The sequence below is a fragment of the Procambarus clarkii genome, unplaced genomic scaffold, assembly GCF_040958095.1.
Source record: "Procambarus clarkii isolate CNS0578487 unplaced genomic scaffold, FALCON_Pclarkii_2.0 HiC_scaffold_97, whole genome shotgun sequence".
NCBI lineage: Eukaryota > Metazoa > Arthropoda > Malacostraca > Decapoda > Cambaridae > Procambarus > Procambarus clarkii.
The window spans coordinates 4,477,240-4,489,470 of record NW_027189130.1 but is presented as its reverse complement, the minus strand read 5'-3'; the positions used below and the strand labels follow the sequence as shown (position 1 = coordinate 4,489,470).

Sequence of the window (12,231 nt, the reverse complement as noted above, 5' to 3'; positions counted from 1 at the left end):
GGAAGCTAATGTGCGTTATGGCAAATAAAGATATGAATGGGCAGATAATTGGATAGCCCCAAGAGACCTTAAGGGTGACAAGCACCGTCTCCACCCCACACAGAGAACACTGGGTAGCAAAAGCGAAAACTTGGCCTTCAACTAAAACTCAAAAGGTAATTCAATGTTCACGGCAAAACGGGAAGTCATTCACCTACCAAGTCTGAGCGCACTCCGGGAAGGGAACTATTAGGGGAAAGCGGCAATCAAATATAACTTTATAGCACTGGGAAGGGATCAGGATAGAGACTATGAATGGGACGGGGTAAAGGAATTTTGCCCAACCACTTGGATGGTTGGGGATGGAATGCCGACATGCATGATGCCAGACCGTCTCTCTACCGTCCATTCAAAGCGGTTGACGACACACAAGGAGCCTACCACGTCTGAAGGCACACCAGGCGCCCACCACGGCTGAGGGCACACCAGGAGCCTACCACGTCTGAAGGCACACCAGGCGCCCACCACGGCTGAGGGCACACCAGGAGCCCACCACGGCTGAGGGCACACCAGGAGCCCACCACTGCTGAGGGCACACCAGGAGCCCACCACGGCTGAGGGCACACCAGGAGCCCACCACGGCTGAGGGCACACCAGGAGCCCAGCACAGCTGAGGGCACACCAGGAGCCCACCATGTCTGAGGGCACACCAGGAGCCCACCACGGCTGAGGGCACACCAGGAGCCCACCACTGCTGAGGGCACTCCAGGAGCCCAACACGGCTGAGGGCACACCAGGAGCCCACCACGGCTGAGGGCACACCAGGAGCCCAGCACAGCTGAGGGCACACCAGGAGCCCACCACGGCTGAGGGCACACCAGGAGCCCACCACGGCTGAGGGCACACCAGGAGCCCAGCACAGCTGAGGGCACACCAGGAGCCCACCACGGCTGAGGGCACACCAGGAGCCCAGCACAGCTGAGGGCACACCAGGAGCCCACCATGTCTGAGGGCACACCAGGAGCCCACCACGGCTGTGGGCACACCAGGAGCCCACCACTGCTGAGGGCACTCCAGGAGCCCAACACGGCTGAGGGCACACCAGGAGCCCACCACGGCTGAGGGCACACCAGGAGCCCACCACGGCTGAGAGCACACCAGGCGCCCACCACGGCTGAGGGCACACCAGGAGCCCACCACGGCTGAGGGCACACCAGGAGCCCACCATGGCTAAGGGCACACCAGGAGCCCACCAAGACCCGTAGACCCCCAGCACCTCTCGGGCCGGCCGGCGCTGGACACTTTCACCCCGCCGGTAGAACCAGCCAGAAAAGGTTCAAAATCTATCAATAATCCTGTGACCCAAGGTGATATGTGTGCCAGGCGTCATAACAATCCGGACTATTGAATCGAAACGCAAAACGGCAGTATCAAAACTTAAAATCCCAGAGATGGAGCAGGTGTCCAGACGGCCGTTCGTTGTCAAGCTTGTACCAGTAATCCATCAAATAACTGCCGAAGTTAAGATACCCAACAAGATACTCCATTAGAATTAATCAAACTCTCAGCCAAGGCAAAATCCCGCCAAACAAACAGCGAAACTACGACGTTGCTACAACGTTCGAAAAAGATTTAACTCCTCCTAACAAGTTATAACAACCAATATAACAAATTGTAACAACGTTCTAATACGTCAAAAACACGTTAAGCCAAAATGTAACAACTTTATTTCAAGTTGTAACATGCGGAAAATATGGTCAGTTACGGTTTGTGTTTCCAGGGAATGCCAGCAGTAGCACTGTGGGACCCTCACTACTTTGCTACTACAAACTCTTGTCAAGTATAGTGTGACGATAATCTCCATCAAGAGATTGAGCCTGCTCTTCCCTCCACAATTACGTCGCAACAAATATATAAAACTACTAGGGAAGAAATGTCCAACAACGACAACAACATCTCCAAGGTTTGCCAGAGCGCAAAACGTATGCAGCCAGACACCTGATCGGACTCAAACCGCCAAACTACCTGTTGATCGCTACCGGCTCCGCTGATTGGTCGCCCGTCTGGCTGCACCAGCACTCGCCCCCCCCCCATACTACTTGATGTCTGGGGTCGCCACGACCTCAGACCTCAGAATGTTCAGTGCTTTCGTGGTTACCACTCCTCCCGGCTAGACATTAGCGTGTACTGAGAGAGGTGGTAGCTTAAAGCCAATATTCCAGCACCTCCCAATTATTTCTGTATTGCACTTCTTGTTATTTTGCCTTAACGTAACTTTTCATTGTGTCATTTAATTATTCTTATTATTTTGATTGATTGATTTTATTATACAAATTTGTTTGTCCATTTTTTCATGTTTTCATTTATTTAACGTAATTAAAATTTCATTGTTAAAGTTTACTTGTGTTTTGTGTGTCATCTCCTTACCTTACCACAGACGAAGTTCCAGTTTTCTATTTTTTTTTTATAACTATGTGACGAGGCCATACCCCTAGCCTTAAACAGCCGAACACCAACGCGTTACCGTCACAAGTTATATGGGGGCCTGTCCGGGAGCTTCACTCAGGTACTGGTGCCAAGTGGTAATTTATGGTAAGCGTATTTAACTTTGTTAACGTAGTTTTACTATTTTTCATATTCAATTTCATTTTTTATAAGGTGCAGTGTATTGTGCATTACGAGAGTAACATATAGTGAAGGTGAGACAACTTTGGATTACGTGGTGACTGTAGGCCGCAGTCATACTCTTAATTGGTCATCTCTCCCTCCGTGTTATTACTCGTGTTTACCATCTATGTCCCTTGAATATTTCTCATTCTGACAGATCATCATATTGGTATCCTGGTACTGTGGTCTGCCCCGGGTCAAGAGTACCCAATCTTCTGCAATCTGACTGTAGGAGGACAAAGAGGGCCATAGTTCCTCTAGCTCGAACTTTAGTTGCTGAACTGGGACCTCAGCAGCAGTTCTCGTCACCAGTTGACACCTCGCACCCCTACACGTCAGTCAGAGATGATGATACATACAACGGTAGGGAATTAGCTTACTTTTCAGAGCACAAAAGTTCGCTAATTCTGTAAGTATCATATTAAATTCAGTAGGAAAAACTTGCTTTATGTCCTATAGAGACTTGGCAAGGTATGCCTACATCCTTGGACTACCAATTTTACTTTTGAGGCATTTAATTGTTTCATTTGTTTCCGAAACTCTGTTTCATTTGTTAGTAGGATTTTCTTGCCCTTATCCTCTTACATGAGTACTGGGTACAAGATTTCCTGCGCCCTTGATTTAATTTAATCATTTAACATCTTTTACTTAACTTTAATTGTTAAAGATCTCACAGGATAGGTACCAGTTGCCACGTTGTCCTGTTTCTGACATTCACTATTGAATATTCGTGTACCTTTATTTGCTAATTTCACCATGTTTCGTCTCCAAGCTTTCCGTACAAATCCAGCAGGTGAAATAGGGACTTTAAGTCGTGCCAAGAAGACTGAATTACAAACTCTTGCACACGAGTATCAACTAGAAGTTCCCTACCAAGCCAACAAAAATGACCTACACAACCTGTTGCTGGATTACTATTTAGAGCAAGGTAAGATAGACTCTGAAACTCATGAAACTTACTATATTGCAGATAAATCTGACTTGGCAACGCTGAAACTCAAACTAGAGCTGGCCATGATTGAACACGAACAGCAAAGGGAAACCCTCGAGCAACAAGAACGAGCTGCTGCCATACGAAGGGAAGAACAAGAACGTGAAATCGCCCTCAAGGAACGTGAGTTTGCATTACTCCGTGAACGGGAACGAGAACAGCTTGAAACCAAACAACGCGAGTTGGAGATGCAACGCGAACATGACCAGCAACAAGCGACTCTGGCTCTAGAGTGTCGTCAACGTGAAATCGCCTTGGAAATTTCACACTTCACTCAACGCCAGCAAGCTACTGCCAATCTTCCCGTCAGTTTTAATATATCACATGCAAGTAAGTTAATGCCATCCTTTGTAGAAGCAGAAGTTGATGTGTTTTTCACCACCTTTGAAACCCTTGCTAATCAACTCAGTTGGCCTGTCGACCAATGGGCCACACTTCTCAGAGTCCATCTTACAGGTAGAGCGGCAGTCACACTCAGTACTCTGGCGTCTGAGAATGACTACCAGACTCTGAAACAAGCAGTGTTGGACGCCTACCTCCTCTCTACAGAAAGTTATAGAAGGAAATTCCTTGACCACCTGAAGGCAAGTACCACTACCTTCCTTGAGTTTGCTAACACGAAACGGAGGTATTTCATGAAATGGCTGGAAGCAGCACATGTCTCTACTTTTACAGAACTCGTCAACCTGATGCTTGTTGAAGAATTCTTGAGGCGTGTGCCGCCTCCTGTCCGCCTCTACTTAGCAGATAAAGAAGAAACCGACTACCTGAAGTGTGCTAAGTCGGCTGACACTTACAGCCTCATCCACCGGCTGACACCCGAACCATCCTCCAGTAAGAAGTCGTGGTACAGTTACGAGAAGGTGAGCCCCGATCAAGCTGGTTCACAACTGTACTGCAAGTATTGTAGACTCTATGGACATACCATAGACAAGTGTGGTAAGTCTCAATACAAGGGAACCACTGACCAACAAAGACCCAAACCAACTCCTCCTAAGTCCGGTAAGCCTGTGATGAATGTTGGTGTTGATGTTAATGATCTTTCTCTTTTCAGTAACCACCTGTATACTGGAACTGTCTCTGCCAACGGTTCAAATCCGGAGGGACGTTTCAAATTGAAGATCTTGAGGGACACAGCGGCTCTACAATCGATCATCTTGAAGTCGGCTGTGCCCAACATCACCTACACCGGAGAAACTGTCTTCATCACTGACCTCACTGCTACCACTCCATACCCTCTCGCCAGAGTCCACCTGGATTGTCCCTACGTGAACGGGGAAGTCCAAGTCGCCGTCAGGGAAAAGCCTTTTCCCATGCCTGGAGTGCAACTTCTCCTAGGCAACGACTTGGCAAAAGACCTGCAACCGACCAACCTCATCGTCATGGACAAACCCCAGGTGTGTAACTCTGTGCCAATAAACCCTATTCTAGAGTATGTTCCAGCAGAGGTTCAAGAGAGTGATGAAGTTTCTCCTCCGGTTCTCGTGACCACCCGTGCACAAGCCGCACGTCCACAGCCAGCTGACTCTACTGCTACCACTGTCCCTCAAGACCCTCAGAAACTCCCCCCGCATCTGACCAAGTTGGAGTTCCGTAAGTTGCAGAGGGAAGATCTTACTTTAACACCATTGTTTTTCCAGGCTGAGACTCAACCCGACAGTATTCCTGGGTTCTTCCTAGAGAACGACTTGCTCTACCGCAGATATAGACCCAGTAAACTGAAGGAGGAGGACGATTGGGCCAACATCGAACAACTTGTGATTCCCACCAGCCTGCGGCCCACTATTCTACACCTGGCCCACGGAGCATTCTCCCACTACGGCTTCAACAAGACTTACCATGGAATTCGTCAAGACTACTACTGGCCAGGTATGGTAAATAACGTCAAACAGTACGTAAAACAGTGTCATACATGTCAGATGGCAGGCAAACCGAACATCTCCATTCCCAGAGCGCCACTGATTCCCATACAGGTGCCTGCGGAACCTTTCCACAGACTCATAATAGACTGTGTTGGTCCTTTACCTCGGACCAGTTCAGGTAACGCCTACATCCTAACCATCCTGTGTCCTACCACCAGATTTCCCATAGCAGTTCCAGTGAAGAACATCACGGCTGCTACGGTTATCAAACATCTATTGAAGATCTTCACTCAATACGGATTTCCCAGGGAGATTCAAAGTGACTGTGGTACCAACTTCACCAGTGATCTCTTCAAAAGGACACTGGAGGAGTTCAACATCAAACAGGTATTGTCCAGCCCCTATCATCCTGCTTCACAGGGTTCTCTTGAACGTAGTCATCAGACCATCAAAGCACTCTTGAAAAAATTTTGTAGTGAAACCTCGAAGGATTGGGATAAGCAGATTGACCTTATAATGTGTATTTTCAGAAGTCTCCCCAATGAGTCCCTAGGAGTATCTCCTTATGAGATGCTCTACGGCCGTAAGTGCCGTACTCCCCTTAAGGCTTTCAAAGACTCTCTCCGAGATGCCACCTTCAGTGAGAATCAGAATGTGCCCCAGTTTCTTCAAAACCTTCAACACATTCTAGAGAGAGTCCACCGTTTTGCCCATGATAATCTATTGAAAGCCCAGGTGAGAATGAAGACTCATTACGACCAGACCAGCAAGGTAAGAAAATTCAAGCCGGGAGACTTCGTCCTTGCATACTTCCCTATCCCAGGTTCACCTTTACAAAACAGGTTTTCAGGACCCTACTGCGTCAAAGAGTGCAGGAATAATAACAACTACGTGATAGAGACTCCAGATAGGCGGCGGAAGACCCAGCTGTGCCACGTCAACCTCCTGAAGCAATATAATGGTACTCCTCCCACTGTCCTGACTAACTATTCCACCTTCACAGAACCCTACATCCACAGTGAGACCTTCCCAGCTTCTCCTCCCGAAAGCACTGACAAGGAGTCAGCGCTTTTTAATTCCGAAATCCTTAATGATCTTCCCAAATGCTTTCAGGATAATAATCGTGCTCCTTTGCCCTCTTCTAATTCCACTCTCACCTCGTCAGATAAGCCCTTCATCCTCCATGTCGACGCCAATGGTACCGACGTTGGTGGTGTCGTGATGCAGCAACGAGGCGAGAAGAATCCACCTGTCAGCGACTACTGCTTCAAGGAACTACGGAACAATTGGCAAGGAGCTACTCTTCCTCATCCTGAAGCTTCAGCACTTCACTCCACACCTGAAAAGTGCTCGGTCCACCATCAACACGGACCACACCACCCTACATCTCCTGCAGCACGCCCACTTCTCATCTCAACGTCTTCTACTATGGGCTTGCTACCTGCAGAAATTCAACCTGGAGACACGCTATACCAAGAGTCTGACAACATCTTAGCCCATGATCTCTCCAGAGTTTATGAAGTAGAAGCAACTCCATCTAATACTCCACCACATAACGACGTACTTCTTCCAGAACCGCAGGCTTCGGGGGAGAGTTGTGACGATAATCTCCTTCAAGAGATTGAGCCTGCTCTTCCCTCCACAATTACGTCGCAACAAATATATAAAACTACTAGGGAAGAAATGTCCAACAACGACAACAACATCTCCAAGGTTTGCCAGAGCGCAAAACGTATGCAGCCAGACACCTGTTCGGACTCAAACCGCCAAACTACCTGTTGATCGCTACCGGCTCCGCTGATTGGTCGCCCGTCTGGCTGCACCAGCACTCGCCCCCCCCCCCCATACTACTTGATGTCTGGGGTCGCCACGACCTCAGACCTCAGAATGTTCAGTGCTTTCGTGGTTACCACTCCTCCCGGCTAGACGTTAGCGTGTACTGAGAGAGGTGGTAGCTTAAAGCCAATATTCCAGCACCTCCCAATTATTTCTGTATTGCACTTCTTGTTATTTTGCCTTAACGTAACTTTTCATTGTGTCATTTAATTATTCTTATTATTTTGATTGATTGATTTTATTATACAAATTTGTTTGTCCATTTTTTCATGTTTTGATTTATTTAACGTAATTAAAATTTCATTGTTAAAGTTTACTTGTGTTTTGTGTGTCTTCTCCTTACCTTACCACAGACGAAGTTCCAGTTTTCTATTTTTTTTTTATAACTATGTGACGAGGCCATACCCCTAGCCTTAAACAGCCGAACACCAACGCGTTACCGTCACAATAGACAAACATTTCCAGAGTTAATATACAGTTTCTTGGTGTATGCTGAGAGTTCTGTGCCGCACATCCCATGCATGTCCAAGAGTGTTTGTTAGATAATAGTATTCAGCAGTAATACATGTCATCAATAATAACAGAGAGGATCCAAAATACCGTTGAATATATGACATTTAATGAAATAAAAGAAATACTACCAAATTTTCGAACTGGAATCACTGAAAAGTTTAAACAAAACCTCCTAATGGGTGTCAGCACAGCCAGTCTGCTAATGCCCCATTTATAGTCAAAATTATTCTCTATTGCACATTACTTTTTCTATACCTGTTGAATGCACGCAAGAGTGTCAAACAGCAAATAAATCGAAAATCTACTCGGAAAACAGAAGGGACTGAGGTTGTCGTCATCAACTTTACAATTACTTTAACAGTTAACTCATCAGCTCAAAGAACTGGGAAACGCACAAGTTATAAATCTATGGCCCTCTCTACGGGGTGGTAAACAATTTTGAGTCCCGCTAAAAATGTTACTGCAAGTGTCTCTGTTGCTACTTACTATAACATGGTCACTGCACTGCCGAAACTTCACTATACAAGAATGTCAAAAGTCTCTCACATGGCGACTGCTTCACTGCATTGTTCTTACCTTGAAGATTTCACAACGGATCCTTGCCGACCAGGACTGTTCATAGTTCTATAGCACTCCTTGAGAAAACTGATGTGTAGTTATGCCTCGACCCCCACCCCCCCCTCCACCAGCCACACGTTGGTCCTGCACAGCTCGTTGGATGACCGTCACTCCATCCACCACACGTTAGCCGCCTCCCATTGCTTCAACTCTGCAACATTCTGGAAAATCGATGAATTTCACCTATTTGAGAATCATTAGGCTTCTCCTCAGAACTTCAGAATGTCCCTGTTATCAACAAATTATGGACATAAGGTTTAAAAAAATTCTTCTAAAACTCTGGAGGAATGCCAAGGGTAGGCCTGGCACACCTTCCCTCGACTAAAATTAAGCCAACATCCAGCCAATGAGACTTGTCAGAAAACACGACACCATTTACTGACATTTAATACAACAGGCAGATAATATTGCTGTTGTTTTGTAATAACAAATTAACCCTAGAAAAAAATAAAAATTAACTCATAGAAAACGAGAGCATAGTGGAAATTTCCTCCAGTGTAAAACTGGGGATATCATTGCCACGTCGTTATTAAATTCACCAGATATATTATTGGGATTCTTAATCCGAACGCAATGATCATTCTTAATACAGCAATCTCTGGACTGTAAATATCATAAAAACATTTCCCTTGACTCAACTTAATTATTAGTACCAAAATACAGTAAATGTGGGTCCCTTAACTACTTCTTGACATCTGGGTAAAACAACCAACATATCAGTGGGAGAGGGCCAGAAGAGTTGCCATTAATTTTTAACACAACGAGTCTTGCTAGAGCAGAACAATTGTAATTTACACTTGGACTAGTGTTATGGGACTAATAGTGCTCCCTTTATCAACTCCAACTTCGTCTACAATAAGAGAAGGGTCTTCTCCAATTCCTATACTATCTACGTTACTATTGGCCAGTAATATTAGATTTAGGATATATTCTGGTCAGGACACATAGCAAGCCACCCAACAGTGTAAATATTATTTTACTCTTATTCAATCAATATAATAATAATAATAATAATAATAATTTATTTAGGAAAAGTACATACATAACTGCAGGTACAAACATTCTGTTACAGTACAAACATTGTTAGATTTAAAGATAGAGGAAGTACATACAATCCGCAGCCGCAATTGCCCGAAATCTGGTCCTCGCGGCTCGGGTGCGCCGTAGGGTGATGCGTCATACGTTGTAAGCGTCTAGTATTTCGCAATAGAGTGGAGAATATCTTGTTATGCATATACAAATTATAAACACACTCGCTGGCAACTGTCTTCTGTGAGAGGGAGGGGCTATAATCCGATTTACTGGCTTAGTCACCCTCTCAGTGTCTGTGCCGGCGGTCGCATGCCTGACGCGCTCGCACAGATCGTATTTTCTTGCATATACTGCACAATGGATATAGTATCGGACAAGAAGAAAGCTCTAAAGGCAAGAGCTCTACGCGTTAGCCAAGTAAAGAAGGAGCGTAAAGCCACACTGAGGCAAAACAAGAGTTCCCTTGAGTGAAGAGAGAGGGCAGCCTCCCGCCCCCACAACACACTACCTCGCCTCACACCCAGGCACCCACACCTCCTGTGGCACCTGCCACACCTCTGTGGCACCTGCCACACCTCCTGCTGCACATGCCACACCACCTGCGGCACCTGCCACACCACCTGCGGCACCTGCCACTCAAGATCTTAGACCTGCAACTCAAGACGTTCTCCCTCTTGATGTTGCAAGATGTTGCATATTTCAGACCAATTATATTAGGTTAGTATGTATTATGTTTTATATCTTGATACTATATCATAAATAATTGTAAATATAAAGCTGCTGTCTTTTTTTTAATTTTTTTTATTTTTTTTTTTATTTTTTTTTTTTTAATAATTTTTTTTTTTTTTTTTTATCAGGCAATCTTCATGGAACTTACACACCTTACTGAAGGAATGCCAATCTACAAGGGTGGTAATTTTGATTGAAATTGGTAGTTCATCAACCTCAGCCAAAGGTGGCTGAACTTTGACCTTCATTTTTTACAGGTAACTAATTTGCAACTATATGGTTGAATAACTTTTTTATTTATTATTCAATTTACATGGAACTTGCACATTATATGTAGAGTCTGTGCCTCTAAAAACTCAAGTTATATATTTCCCCTAAGATCATTTATTGATTTTATATATATTTATAAACATCATTTTGTTGCATAATTTTTTGGGTGAACTTTGAAAATTTGTATTATTGCACTAAATAGGTTTGGGATAATAATGCCACTAGACAACCTTTATTATATAGTATTGTGATAGCTGAGTATCATAGAAATAATATCAGTTGATATTTGTATTTGTTATATCAACTTTAAAACATGTAAAAAAATGGTTAAAAAAAGTTTTTTTTTTTTTTCTCCCTCTCTATTTAGGCTGCGATGCTGAAACTTGGACCACTTGCAGCCCTCTTCAGGTGTAACACGTCAATAAATTTTCATTGCACTAGAACAACTTTTATGAACGCTAACTAACGCCCCCTTTATTAAAACCACTAGTACGCATAGCATTTCGGGCAAGATGAGGTGGGGAAAAAAACACTTAGACTAAAACTTAATAGTAATTAAGCTTAAAGTATAAATTGCGTTGAAAGAAAAAAAATAATAAAAGATAAAAAAAGGGGGGGGTACATGGTAGAAAATAGCCAATATACAAGTTGGTCAACAAACAGCCTTTTTTTTTTTTAAATAGTCAGACATGGGTTGAAATTTAGAAGTAAGGTAGATTACATGGAGTTAATTATGTAGTACTTAGTTTTCATCTTAAACTGGTTGAGAGAGATACAATCTTTGACATGATTGAGAAGGTCATTCCACATTCTGGGTCCCTTGATTTCTAGAGCATTCCTAGTTTGATTAAGTCTTACTCTTGGAATATCAAATAGATATTTGTTTCTGATGTGGTGCCCATGAGTTCTGTTACAACCTTCTAGGAAGCGTTGAAGGTCAGGATTGATATTACAATTCAGAGTTTTAAATATATAGAGTACACAAGAGAGGATGTGCAGTGACTTAATATCTAACATATTTAGAGATTTGAGTAAGGGTACCAAGTGCTGTCTGGGGCCAGAGTTAGATATTGTTCTAATAGCCGCTTTGTGTTGGGTAATTAGAGGACGTAAATGATTTTGGGTTATCTTGAGGTTATCTTGAGATGATTTCGGGGCTTTAGTGTCCCTGCGGCCCGGTCCTCGACCAGGCCTCCACCACGAGGAAGCAGCCCGTGACTGCTGACTAACACCCAGGTACCTATTTTACTGCTAGGTAGCAGGGGCATAGGGTGAAAGAAACTCTGCCCATTGTTTCTCGCCGGCGCCCGGGATCGAACCCGGGACCACAGGATCACAAGTTCAGTGTTCTGTCCGCTCGGCCGACCGGCTCCCAAGTAGTAGTAGTAGTACTCTACTACCGGGGTAGTAGAACACCAAGCACAAATACCATAATTGAGATAAGGATAGATGAGAGAGTAATAGAGCGTCACCAGGGCAGGGCGAGGAACATAATATCTGATCTTAGAAAGAATGCCAACAATTTTAGAAACGTTTTTTGCTATATTTAGAATGTGTCCCTGGAAATTCAGCTTGTTATCGTTGAGGACACCAAGGAATTTACCATCAACCTTACTACTGATTTGTATATTGTTTATTCTCAAATTCAATTTCATTTATTACCAAACGAAATATAGAAAGTTTTGTCAATGTTAAGGGTAAGTTTGTTAGTAGTTAGCCAAAGATGGACTTTAT

General features: G+C 44.4%; 1 long non-coding RNA gene across 1 annotated transcript; it reads left to right on the top strand.

Annotated features, from left to right (window-relative positions):
* The first annotated feature begins 9,790 nt into the window (after window positions 1-9,790).
* LOC138360145 (uncharacterized) lies at window positions 9,791-10,930 on the top strand. Its single transcript, XR_011226224.1, has 3 exons — window positions 9,791-10,215; window positions 10,356-10,484; window positions 10,865-10,930. It is a non-coding gene; the product is annotated as an uncharacterized lncRNA (long non-coding RNA).
* Window positions 10,931-12,231: the final 1,301 nt, after the last annotated feature.